This window comes from Loxodonta africana, chromosome 8 (genome assembly GCF_030014295.1).
Source record: "Loxodonta africana isolate mLoxAfr1 chromosome 8, mLoxAfr1.hap2, whole genome shotgun sequence".
Classification (NCBI taxonomy): Eukaryota; Metazoa; Chordata; class Mammalia; order Proboscidea; family Elephantidae; genus Loxodonta; species Loxodonta africana.
Genome location: NC_087349.1, coordinates 102,736,148 through 102,749,804, shown reverse-complemented (window position 1 = coordinate 102,749,804; position 13,657 = coordinate 102,736,148). Strand labels below are relative to the sequence as shown.

Below are 13,657 nucleotides of genomic sequence, written 5' to 3'. Positions count from 1 at the left end.
AATTGGTGCAAGATATGATTTCATCAATGATATGGGTGGAACTGAGCAACAGGGTGCTGTTTCATTTGCAGTCTTTCTTTCTGCTACTTTTTAAGCTTTAAGCAACACAGAACTACTTCTAATATGTCCTGAAGCCTTTCAAACTAAAATCAGGAGTTAATCTTGGCCACTGAAGAATGAGTTTGACCTAATAACTGGTCTTCCAGATTTCTAAAAGAGTGAGCTTTCTCAACGGTCCAATTCAACAACAATTTACTAACTTTTTTTCCCCCATTTTGTGCCAGGTGCTAAGTAGAACACAAAGTAAGTTTAAGAAACAAGCTATACCTTTATGAAAATTCCATTCTAGCTGGGAAAATAAAACACGTGAATGGTAAAGTGTTAAACAGTAGAACAAGGCAAACTAGAATTCAAGGCCCAAGGAAACTGCTACAGTCATCTTATTTGGCCATGACTAGACGGACAAGGAGCCCTGGTGGCACAGTGGTTAAGAGGTTGGCCACTAACTAAAAGGCCAGCAGTTTGAATCCACCAGCTGCTCCTTGGAAACCCTATGGGGCAGTTCTACTCTGTCCTATAGGGTCATTATAAGTTGTAATTGACTTCATGGCAATGGGTTTGGTTTTTTTGGTTTAGACTAACAAGGAAGAATCTTGTATAAAACAAAAAGCCAGTTGCCACCGAGTTGACTCTGACTCATGATGATCCCATGTGTGTCAGAGTAGGGTTTTCAATGATAGATTTTTCACAAGTAGATTGCCAGGCTTTCTTCTGAGGGATCTCTGGGTGGACTTGAACTTCTAACCTTCTTGTCAGCAGCTGAGCATGTTTACTGTTTGCATCACAACGGGACTCCTAGATTGGCATATAAACTCAGCCTAAATCTGTAATAGGGACTGATACTTTCCATGGAGTAGGCAGACAGATGGCCTCAGAGTTTTTCAAATTTAGCATCAATTTCTCCCATCTGTTAACTGTAAACACTACCATGACCTTGTAGTGAAATGCATATTCTTCTGGAGAAGGATGAGTCTTGAAGCCTGATGAGGTAGTACATTTCTAGAGCTCTAAAAGTATGACAGTGGTTCTTGGGCCTCTCCCTGCTCTATCTTCCAAAACACCCCTCAGGATTCACAGCTCTAACATGATTGATCTAATCTAAGTGGCACTGCACACTCAGCTCTAGAGGGTATATTGCATAGAAAGTATATCGCACATGACAAATTTTTACTTGATTGTCCTTACCAATCTTGTGTGTTTAAAACCTATTTGGAGCAGCTAAGCCTGATCAAAATGTACATAGTGATAATAATGAAAACGTTTACTCACCACAGACATTTAGTTCCGAACACTGTATACTCAGGAGAGGGTGTGCTATGAAAGCAAGGGAAATAAAATGGCCCTGACTTACCAGGCATTTATAAACATAACATAAATGTATGGAACAAATGTATGAAGCGACATATAAATCTACTGTCCCTAGTCTAAGCCCTTACTGTCACACAACCAGATTATGACAGTTAGTGGTCCCTTTGGTTCCACTTCTTCTCCTTCCAGTCTACTTTATATACAACTTCCAGGACCATATTCCCAAAGCACAACATTGGGCACATCATTTCCCTGTTGGCAATAGCATTTCAGTAATAGTAATCTGTAATCTGTGATAGCATCCCAGTACCTACAGAAAAACTAATACTCTCTTGTTTTTCAAGGCTTTAAACTACCCTGTAACATCTGCCCCCTCCAGGTTCCCGATCTATTCCCAATATAATATTCCTCCTCACTACTAAAATGGTTCCTTTAGCTAACTCTGTTTAATCAAGATCTCTATTTCTATACATGCCAATGGCTCTCCTGCCTTCTCAGCTTGCTCACCTCTGCATGTAATACACTTCCTGTCTCCATGTAGATAAATCTCATTCTTCTTTGAAGATGAAAGCTAATTTCCTACATAGCTACTTTCCTAAACATAGCAGATTACAAGTATTGTTCCTTCCTGTGAAATCCAATGGCATTTCTTAGTAAAGTGAGTTATTATGCATCAAGTTTACATAAATATCTTGCCCCCCCCCCATCTCAGCTTCAAGTTCTTTGATGTTAAGCACCTTGTCTCAATGCTTTCTTTATGCTAAAGCCTGACAAACACAAGCTCTTCAACAATGCTGTGGATGGTAAAATAAAAGTCAGGCATAAGTGTTAAACAGAATAATGGACTAATCCATTAAAATCAGGATGGATAGGAATGAATTTAAAAAAGGCTTAATAGACAAGTGATTTTTTTAAACTGAGTTTAGCAGGAAGGAAAGGAATGGCAGTAGGGCAAGGAGGGGAAGCAAGAAGCACATGGGTTAAATGGGGCTGTGGACATGGAAAGGCATGGGTGGACCCAGGAGCCTGGCCAAGCCCTGATACTGGAGTAAAATCAACAAACCTGTGCAGAAGTCTGGTTGCCAGATGCCCTTCCCTTTGCATATCTTCTAGGTGTGACTTGCTGATGTCTATAGAGTTGAGGATTAGGGCCAAGAAAAAGTCATCATCAACGCTTAAATTCTATCTTCTGACCTTTAAATGTTCTTCTTCCATTCAATTCTTTGAAATATCATTTCCTTTGGTGATATAATTTTTTCCAACAGGAAGCTTGTTGGTGAGCTTCTTGATCCTCACTCTAACCTTGTCAGAACAATTGGACAGAAAGAAAAGATCAATGTTCTTCACATATATTTGTCCCTTTATCCATGTCCTCAGGTCCCTCTCAAAAGCTCCATGTTGTAAAGAAGGGCCTAGGATTTCCAGACCTGCAGGTTTTCGGGGGCATGGGGAGCATTACTTGGCATGTGCTGATCAAGAGGTCAGCTGGGTTCTGCTGAGGCTGCAGTCAAAGCCCCATCAACTAGCCCTGACCTTAGACTCCTTTCAGGCTTAACACTTCAGCTTCATCTTCAATCACACCTCAGCTCTTCTCCGGAGCAGACATCTGCAGAGTGAACACATCACAGAGATAGGAAGATGTGCCAAGGAATGTATGGATTATCCCTTTTTATGTTTGTTAACTCCTTAAACATTCTAACACTCTACAGTTCTGGATCACCAGATAACCCACAGGGGAACCATCAGTCCTCATTTAACAAGTGTCTCTCTCCTTTAAACAGCATTGTTGAAACTGTCTATCACTTCTGTTTATACTTATGTCATTCTCTGTGCATCCAGAGTATAACTCTAAATGAAAGAATCACAGAATATAAGAACTAAAAATAAGTATCTCAGAAATTATCTAGTCAAAGACAGAAAGGAAACTACAGTACAGAAGGGGAATGTAGCCACTGTTGGATGTGGCTAACTGCATGTTGCAACTCTCAGATTATACTAAGGACTAGGATTTCCTGCAATCTGATTTATTCCCTTTATATAACCACACCGTGAATAACAACTAATGAGGACCTTCCATTAACTAGAATTTTTTCTTCCCCTCCACTTTAGAAACATGCTCATTGCAAGAAGTCTCAGCAATGATTTACATTTACTAAAAAACATGTGTAGATTTATAAGGGGATAATATTATACCTCTCTCATATAATGTAAAGAAAAAAACAAAAGACATAAAGTTGATCAGTCAGGCACCTACTCTTTTGTCTCAAGGACCAGCTTCCTCTGGAACACAGTCTGTCGACCTCAGCACTATTGGCATTTGGAAATGAATGATTCTTTGTTGTGGGGACTCTCTTGTACATTATGGAATGTTTAGCAGCCGCTCTGTCCACTACTAACTAGATTCCAGTAGCAACACCACCTGTCCAGTTTTGACAACTAAAAATGTCTCTAGACATTGTCAATGTCCCCTGGAGGGCAAAAACCACGCTCCACACCCCATTGAAGACCACTGGTCAAGAACACACTATAAACATAGAGGTTATTCTGAGGGATCCCTTCAGAAGTTGCTCCATAGCACTTTGTGTTTCACATCCCCACAATTCCACCATTACTACTGTCATTTCTAACCTCGGCTCCCACAAAGAGGTTAATGTACAGCCAGCAACACTGCCATCTCATGTTTTCTTCATAACCCTTTCAAGTGTGACTGGACAGGTATACCACACTCAACAAAGAGTGGAGATAATTAAAGGAGAATGCAATGTTGGAGGTTGAAACTGAAAGTTGTCTGTTGAAATGACTTTTTGCCATACCATAATGGAACACCATATTAGCAATCTATTGCTGTGTAACAGATTGCCCTAAAAGTAAAGTTAACTAAACTAAAACTAAAGTTAAAACAACAAACCTTTATTATTTCATGCTGTTTCTGATGGTCAGGAATCTGGGAGTGGCTTAGCTGGGTGGTTCTGAGGTTGCAGTACGTTGTCAGCTGGGGCTACAATCGTCTCAAGGCTGGCCCAGGGCTTGAGAATGTGCTTTCAAGCTCATTTATGGGGTTTTGGGCAGGTCTCAATTCCTCTATGGATATTGGCCAGAGGCTTTAGTTCCTTCTCATGTCAACATTTCCATAAAGCTTCACGCAACATAGTAGCTGGAGCAAGTGATGAGAGAGAGAAAGAGCAAAAAAACAAAACAGAAGCTGTGGTTTTACATACCATAATCTCATACATAAAGTTCCTGGTTGGTGCAAATGGTTAAGCATTTGGCTTTCAGCCAAGGTTGGAGGGTCATGTCCCCTCAGAGGCACCTCAGGAGGAAGGCTTGGTGATCTAGTTGTGAAAAACCGGTCATTGAAAACCCTGTGGAGCACATTTCTACTCTGATACACATAGGTTTGCCATTTGTATCAGAATTTGCTTAATGGCAGCTAGTTAATCTCATAAGTAACACGCTGTCATGTCATATAGACCAACCCTGTACAAACTGAAAAGGGACAACACACAGGTGTGAATATCAGGGGCAAGAAATTGTTGGGGGCCGTCTTAGAGGGTACCTACTCAGTAAATTAAACTCTTCCTAAGGAACAACTCAGTAAGTTAAGTTCTTCTTAAGTTTAAACCCTCCCCAGATCAGAAACATGACAATTTATGATCATAAGTGTCCTCACCTTCATCTAACGATGAGAAATAACTGACATACGGTTAGAATGATGAAAACGTGTAATCCTTTACCTGAGGGGCAGGCTGAGAAGACTTTCTTGAGAAGTTTGCCAATGGTGCCTGAACCAAGTCAATCTTCTTGGGAACTCTGTTCTTTCTAAAGCATGTGCAAAGGTTGAAATGATTGATTCAGAGCCTTTCTGTCCCTGACTTATCTTGCCCTTTTCCCCTTTGATGAGATCACAAAATTCCTAGAGTCCATGAGTTTTAGGAACACAGGCTGAAAGTAGCAGTTCATGGCCATAATGGCAGGGATCACTTAGCACCATTGAATATGGTATACCAGAGGTCTACTTTCAGGCACAGCATCCATCAGGACTTCTGAGGCACATTTATTAAGTTACTTAATGAAAATTACTTAGAATACTGCCTTGCGCATAAGAACTTAACATAAGCTAGTTATTATTGTTACTATTATTGTTTAGCACCAAATTTAATATCGATTGCAGAACTTATGAAAAGATCTCCCAACACTGATGTATTTTATCTATTTTTTATTTCAAGAGAAAGGAAAAATATAATAGGAGTTCTTATTTCACAGAGATGAGTAGATTAAATCTACTTCCATTTTGTGCAGGAAATTAAAGGTAATAATTCTGACTACTGGCAGAATCCTTTTCCACCCCCAATTGGACCTATTTGAGATCTGAATTCTATCTGTCGAGTTCACAAATCTTCCCCCAGAAATGCACCCACACAGAGACCCACCAAACTACTCATTCTACTTCATGTCACCTGGGTCGTGGGAAAGTAGCTGCATAAAGCATTGAGTTTTTATCACTGTCTTCTCTTCATGGTTTTGTCAGTGAGTTCTGTTAACTGACTTACTTAACAAGCCTTTAGCACCACCTCTGGCCTGCATATTGGATTTACATCCTTTCACTTGGATTTTCCCAGACAATAGAAAGTAGAGCTGGAGAACTAGATGAAATGTTTAAGATTCATAAAATGGAAAACATGGGCCCAGAGGTAGAAGCCCAAATGACTGGATATTTCCATCTCTGCTGTGTTTTTAAGACTGGGACACTTCAGTTTTCTGTTGACTCAGACCTTTCCCATTACAAGGCTCAACAAAGCAGACTTAAAAGACTCTCAGAGTGCCAAGTCACAGGGCAGTGTTTTTAGAAGTGGACATATGGGTCATTGCATTTATGTCCTGCCCTTCTATCTCAGTCAATGTCACTCTAAGCTTTTGGTTAGATTTATAGGAAATCTTCCCTAGAAGGGAAATACAGTTTATTCCTCTACCTCCAGAAATATTGATCCTTTAACCTGTTGCCAATGGAGTTGACTCAAACTCATGGCAACCCCGTGTATGTCAGAGTAGAACTGCACTCCATAGGGTTTTTAATGGCTGTTTTTCAGAAGTCGATTCCTAGGGCTTTCTTCTTAGGCACCCAGGGTGGAATCGAACCTCCAAACTTACAATTAGCAGCCAAGTACCTTAACCATTTATACGACTCAGGGACTCCAATGATCCTTTAACAGTCCCCCCAAAATAAGGAAATACACTTTCCTTGAACCTCTCTAAGGAAGTAATCACAATAATGCCAATTAGTAGTATATTTAAAAGCTTCCACCAAGAACAGCCAAGAAGTTCTTCATAAAATCTAAAACCATAAATTTGAGACAGTCAGGGTGAATGTATGTTACACGTGTTGCTACATCTCATGCCAATAGATGCTTTGGACATACAAATTTTTCTTTAGCATCCACATAGAGGTAAAGGGGCAGAATGAAAGCTATTTTCCTGTGGCAGTTTTACATTAAATTTCTTTCTCCTCAACATCTTGGGTATGTGTTCTGAAGCTGAGTGCCTCGCTTCATACTGAGCACCAGCACAAAAGTTGTGAGCAAGAAGAAAGGGTACAGGCGACAGGGTGAGGACAAACAAAACATTATTTCTCCAATATATGTGTCAGGAGCCAAAGAAACCAACTTGAGTTGAATAGACTGTCATGTGGGTCTTTTGTAAAGACAAAGAAAGAAGGTGGGAAGAAAAGGGGGGTGGGAGCATATGTCTAAGCGTTTTTCATCCTATTGGAAGAAGAAAACAAAGAGTGTCACTAGAATCCAATCACCCTATTTAACAGATTTTTTTTTAACACCAAGGTAAGGAGAAGGCACAATCTTTCTGGAGGCCATTTGACTGAAATGGCAGGAGTAAGCTATTAATCACTACCTGTAGGTCAAGTGGAAACCCTGGTGACATACTTGTTAAGGGCTACAGCTGCTAACAAAAAGGCTGACAGTTCGAATCCATCAGGTGCTCCTTGGAAACTCTGTGGGGGCAGTTCTACTCAGTCCCATAGTGTTGCTATGAATCGGAATCGACTCGATGGCAACAGGTTTGGTTTTTTGGTTTTATAAAAAAAAAATATATAGGTCCAGTGAATCCCTAAGTGGTGCAAATGGTTAACACTCAGCTTCTAACCAAAAGCTGGAGGTTCGAGTCCACGCATAGGAACCTCAGAATAAAAGCCTGGTAATCTACTTCTGAAAAATCGGTGATTGAGAACCCTGTGGAGCACAGTTCTACTCGGACACACAGGGGGTTACCATGAGTTGGAATGTACTTGACAGCAACTTTTTGGGGGGAGGGGGGCATGGGGTAGATCATTTAGTAAGCCTTTCTTCTTTAAGAAAGAAAAAAATTTCAATGCCAAGGCCCAGTGCTGGAGTCAAAACTCCAACAATCACACCTCTCTCTTCCCTCTTCTTTCATGAACTCTAGGTAACCAGAGCAGCAAGACCCAGGATGATTACCTCTGGGTGTCTGACCGGGCCAAAGAGTCTAGACTCTGCTCTATGTTTTATTTTGTGTGTTATAGTTTTGTTTTTCTTGGAACTAAAGGTAAGTAAAAGAGAGGTAGTAAGCTTGAGGGTTCTGTCACAGGCCAGAGTTGCATTTGGAACCCTCCTCCATTTTTTTCCCTAGTTTCAAAGGAGAAGATGTAGCAGGCTGTTATTAAAGAACCACCACACCCAGAGATTAATCCAAGAATCCTTGTGGAGGTGAAGTCATGGCCAGAATTACCACTAGTTATCTTTCAAATTACTGAGCAAGTCCTATTTTCTGAAGGTCAGGCACAGGTTCAGTGTCCATGTTTGTAGAACATGGATACATAACTCTGTGTATGTGTGTATGCACGTGTGTGTATAGAAAAGGAGATAAAGAAAAAGAGGATGTAGAGGAGGAAGAGAATAGATAAGGAGGAAGGAAAAGGAGAGGAAGAACAAAAATTATTGCCACAGAGGGGAGGAGGGAGGAAAGAAGTCTCAAAGAATACAAAGAAAAAAAAAGAAAGAAAGGTGAAGAACAAAGTATAAAGAAAAAAAAAAAAAGAAATTAGAAGAGGGTTGCAATTGGTTTCTTTGTAAAGCGGTGAGTTTCCCAATTTTTAAGCAAAACAGCCTCTGTATTAGTTTGCTATTGCTGCTGGAATATAATACCACAAATTTAGTGGCTTAAAACAATATAAATGTATTATTTTACAGTTATAGAGGTTAGAAGTCCAAATTGAGTCTCACTGGCCTAAAAGGAGTGTCAGCGGGGCTGCATTCCTTTCTGGAAGCGCTAGAGAAGAACGTATTTTCTCGCCTTTTCCAGCTCCTAGAGGCTTCCCTCATTCCTTGGCTTGTAGTCGCCCTCCATCATCAAAGCCAGCAATGGCTGGTAGAGTTTTTCTCACATCACAACACTCTGACACTGACTCTTCTGCCTCCTTCTTCCACATTAAAGAACCCCTGTATTTACATTGGATCCACCTAGATAACCCAAGGTAATCTTATTTTAAGATCAGCTGATTAGCAACCTTAATTCTGTCTATAGCCTTACTTTCCCCTTGCCATATATTGTGAATTAAATTGTCCCCCAAAAATATGTCGAAGTCTTAATCTTCGGTGCCTGTGAATCTGAACTTGTCTGGAAATAGGGTCTTGGAAAATGTTATCAGTTAATTAACACGAGGTCATACTGGAGTAAAGTTGGTCCTATGTCAATATAAGTGGTCCTTAGAAAAAAGAAGAAACACAGAGAGAAGACAAGCATATGATGGTGAAAGTGAAGAGGGTTGCCAGAAGCCACCAGGACCTAGGAGAGAGGCATGGGACAGATTCCCCTCCAAATTGTGGACTTCCAGCTTCCAGAACTGTGAGACAGTACCTTTCTCATGGCAGCCCATGTCACCATGTAACTTATTCACGGGTTCTGGGCACTAGGACATGGGTGCCTTTGGGGAGCCATTATTTTACCTGCCATAGCTCCTTATTAAGAATGTTGCAGAGGAGCAGGAGGCTGGGCAATCCCTTTACACTTAAGATTTTAAGGAGCTGGAGAAAAAAGAGTTATTTATCAAGAAAAATCATGAGGTGGGTGAAATCTGTTTTCTGGGTGGTGTCTGAGCTCCTTGCAATGCCTGTTCCTCCCTCATGCCACTTTCATGCCAGCTGTGTTCTCTCTGCCCACTGGATCCCAAGAGCCTCCAGAGCAAATATACTCCTGGGGCTACTGTCCTGGGCAGCTTTAGCTTCCTCTTCCCCACTAGTCGGATTTACCTATTCCAAGCCTCATTCCTTCAAGGCTGTCTCTTCTCTTTTGTATTTACTTTCCCTCATGTGTGGCATAAATGCAACAGTGCGAAGTATTTGCATCCATTAATACTGAGCGATGCCAGATAGCTTCTTAACGTTTGTCTATAATACTTTAACCTCCTAAAATGACACTGGAAGACATTTTTTTGAATGGGTATTGGGGAAAACGTGTCTATTAGAGTTGCTTATACCCCTCTAATCCCACTACATAAAACTGTCCTGCATATGGCTAGTTTTGTTTAAAAGTTCAGGGCTATTTGTGCTTGGAAAATAGCTCAGCATGTCTGTATAGAGAAGCTGCTCAAGAATCTTATGAGTGTAGTGATTTACAAAACATTTAGCCATACTAGTGTTAAAGTGATTGACTGCTAACCAAAAGATTGGCTCACATCTACAAAGTTTGAAGAATGAGGAACATGCTAAAGCCACAAGACAAAAGAAGCAGTGATGAAATATTAAATTTAGGGGAATAATATTGGTTGTGAATTTCCCTGAAGAAGGCTGACAGCAGGAATGAGTCTTCATGATAAAGGCCCCACTTGTGCTATCTAGGAGCCCTGATGGTACACCAAAATGTTGGCAGTTTGAATCCACCAGGCACTCCTTGGGAACCCTATGGGGCAGTTCTACTTTGTTCTATAGGGTTGATATGAGTCAGAATCAAATCCACAGCAATGGGTTTGCTTCGGTTTTGTGCTATCCACGTTTAGTATCCTATTGACCTAGTATGAAACAGCCTTTGTAAGACCTTTTTTGTTTTTTAAATCATGATTGTACTTCTAACCCCTAGTCAATGGATCAAGATAACACCTAGTAACTGGGGTAGTCCCACAAAGTTGGTCAATATTCACTTCTCTTCTGTTAGAGAAACATTCAATATATCAGACTGCATGCTGGGAAATAATGATGCTTGATTAGCCAAAAAGTCATGACAGCAAAAAGTTAAGAAAAAAAAAAAAGCAAGGGAAGAAAGCTTGTGGACACACCCTCAGTTCCATAATAATTAACCCACTAAGTTTAAGGAAAATTCTGGGCCAACCTCAGTCACAAACCTGCCAGAAGGCAGGCCTTGACACAAGCTGAACATGAGCACATGGTATCTTAGTAGTATGTTCAGTTTTGGAAATGTGTAAGATAATAAAAAATAGACCCTGATAATTAAAGCAGCACATTTGTTTATAAGCATAACTTGATCTGGGGCATATTGCTAGAAATTTTAGCATGCAGCAATGTTTCTTTCAGGACTAATTATCTGAGCTTGAAATATGCCCTGAACTAATTCTTTCACTAAATCCGTAGTGCTAACACTTTGTTTTTGGTGACCCACAGGTTCAAAGCTTTCCTGGATCACTTTGAGTTCTATAGCTGGAAACGGATAGCTAAATCCATCATTATACTGGGTAAATAGTCTTTGTTTCAATGGTGGATCTACTATGTATGAAGGCGGCGTTTTTTGTTGATGTGAAGGTTTTAGAGGTATTTTCTGGCCCTCTGTGGATGATCAATGTCCTCCTATACATATGGCCACCTAGGTATTTAGAGTTACTGCTCAGTAACCAAGCAACTTATATTTTAAGATAGCTGTGTGGGTCAGAAGTTTGAATTCAGTAGGAGAAATGGTGCTTCTGTTATTCAAGGTATATGGTTTTGCCTAGTCTCCGTCATCCAAACTTTTACCATTTCCCATGCTAACTGTATATACATGGAGGAATTTCATTTAGATGCCTGGTCTGACATGAATGTCTTCAAATACAGATCCATGAATTAGCCACTGGGGGAAAAACACTGCAGAAGGCATCCAATTACCCTTGTATGATGAAATTCTAACTAGTGGAATAACAGCAGGAGTTCTTCAGAATAAGATGTCCACAAAAAGCAAAACAGGGAGGATAATAACTGTTTCGAAAATTAGTAGGCATTCTTCTAAAAAGTCCCAGGAGGCCTTGTGAGAAGATGAATTTCCTATTTATTTGGAATCCTTGATTCTAGGAACATATTGGGCCTACAGCATAGAGAAATGGCTCAGTTCATTCCAATAAAAAAGAAAAGGAGTTCTAAATCACAGTTTGAAAGATGAACATCTGTAATTTAACTTTCAATTACCATTTGGTATGTAGCAACATTGCTTTAAAATAGTTATGCTAACAGCCATGAATTGAGGTCATATCAGGATACTGATCATGGGGTCATCTGTCTCCCTGGTCTGTACCTGGCCTTGGGTAATCAGCAGACTGAGGGACAATCTATCCCGAAACACACGTGCAGATCAGTTCTCACCTCCTGGACAGAGCAATGTTTTATGTTATTTCAAATTCAATAACGAATTGAAATACTTAATACTAAAAACCAAAAAAACCAAACCCAGTGCCGTTGAGTGAATTCTGACTCATAGAAACCCTATAGGACAGAGTAGTACTGCCCCAAACCCAGAACCCCATAGAGTACTTAATATTTAAAAAAATAATAATAATAAATAAATAAATAAAATAGACTTAATATTAAGGCATGATATATTCTTTTGCAGTGAAAGCCCAGATTACAAAGACCTGCTTTCCTTTCATTCTCCCATTTGTCATTAATTATAGGTGATTTAATACTTGGGTAGCATGTGACAACGGGAGCCCTGATGGCACAGTGGTTAAGCGCTTAGCTGCTAACTGAGAGGTTGTACTCACCAGCCATTCCATGGGAGAAAGATGTGGCAGTCTGCTTCTGTAAATATTGCAGCCTTGGAAACCCTAAGGAGCAGTTCTACTCCGTCCTACAGGGTCACTATAAGTCGGAATCGACTCAATGGCAATGGGTTTCTTTTTTTTTTGGTTTCAGCATGTGACATTCATTTAAAAACCTGTTGCATTTACACTTGGCTTAAAATAAGGCACTGATTGAATAACCACTCTTCATTCCCCTGACAGATAGACACCTTCACCCCCAAATGAGTGGGAATTGATTTTTTGCCACATACCATGAAATCACTAGAGAAATACAACATAAAGCAAATATTTACTCCCACGAGGGAGAATGCAGGTCAGTTTTACAATGGACATCAACAAAGTCCATGGTTTAAATTACAGATTAACAAAAGGTTCATGAGCTCAAAATTAAATTATTCTGTTTAAAATCAATCACAGAAACTGTCACTCTGCTTATTGCTTTGACTTCCTAACAAAGGTTTAAATGAGGACTTAATGTGCAAGTAGACAATGTCAAGAGATCTGTTCTCTCTCAGGCCTGTGTGGGCTTGAGGGGCAAACTTTTAGGCTATTAACATAATTACAATGAAGAGTGTATTTGGCCAGAGAAAAATTAAATCATTACCAAAAAAAAAAAAAAAAAAATTCCATAAATCCACAATTAAATCATTGTCTGGAAAAAAAATGATAGAATAAATGGTGGGGTCCATTTAAAAAGCACTCGGTTCATTAATACCAGAACCATTCTGGAGATGCCAGGCAGGAAATCTGGAGTTACTCAAGGCTTTCTTTCCAGTGGCACCAGAACTGGGGAGAAGGATCCAGAAAAAGCATTTTCATTGCCAGCAAAGTACATTCAGATTGTGGTTTGGAGGGCAAGAGCGTTTTTCCTTTGTCACTTGGCTTCGTGTTGGGTCACCACTCCAGTGCTGAGTAGTTCCCTGAAGGTGCTGTCATCGTATAGGAGGGTTTCCTTCAGGATGTGCACTGTGTGCTGCCCAAGCAGGGGAGGTGGCCTGGTCGCTGACACCTTGAACTTGCTGTATCTCACAGCTGGGGCTGTCAAAAAGGAGGAAGGTAGGAAGTCTGTTAATGAATAACCCTAGGAAATTAATTACCCAAGCAGCCTAGGGTGTTTTCAATAAATGCCAAGAATATCACTGCTAGCTACACCCTTGCAGATGCACCCTCATTTTGAGAAGAAAAGTGTTTCCATACGTGGCTTTTCTTGATTCAGGTTCACCCAACTGTGCGTTTGTCATGGGACACATCCCAGCATAA

General features: G+C 40.3%; 1 long non-coding RNA gene across 2 annotated transcripts; it reads right to left on the bottom strand.

Moving 5' to 3' along the window:
* Positions 1-687: 687 nt before the first annotated feature.
* Positions 688-12,983, bottom strand: LOC135232264 (uncharacterized). 2 transcript variants are annotated; one of them, XR_010322779.1, is made up of 3 exons: positions 12,359-12,983; positions 4,277-4,522; positions 688-2,974 (listed from the first exon to the last, which is right to left on the bottom strand). It is a non-coding gene; the product is annotated as an uncharacterized LOC135232264 (long non-coding RNA). The 2 variants fall into 2 exon arrangements; XR_010322780.1 differs by lacking the exon at positions 12,359-12,983 and adding an exon at positions 5,103-6,934.
* Between the last annotated feature and the right edge of the window lie 674 nt (positions 12,984-13,657).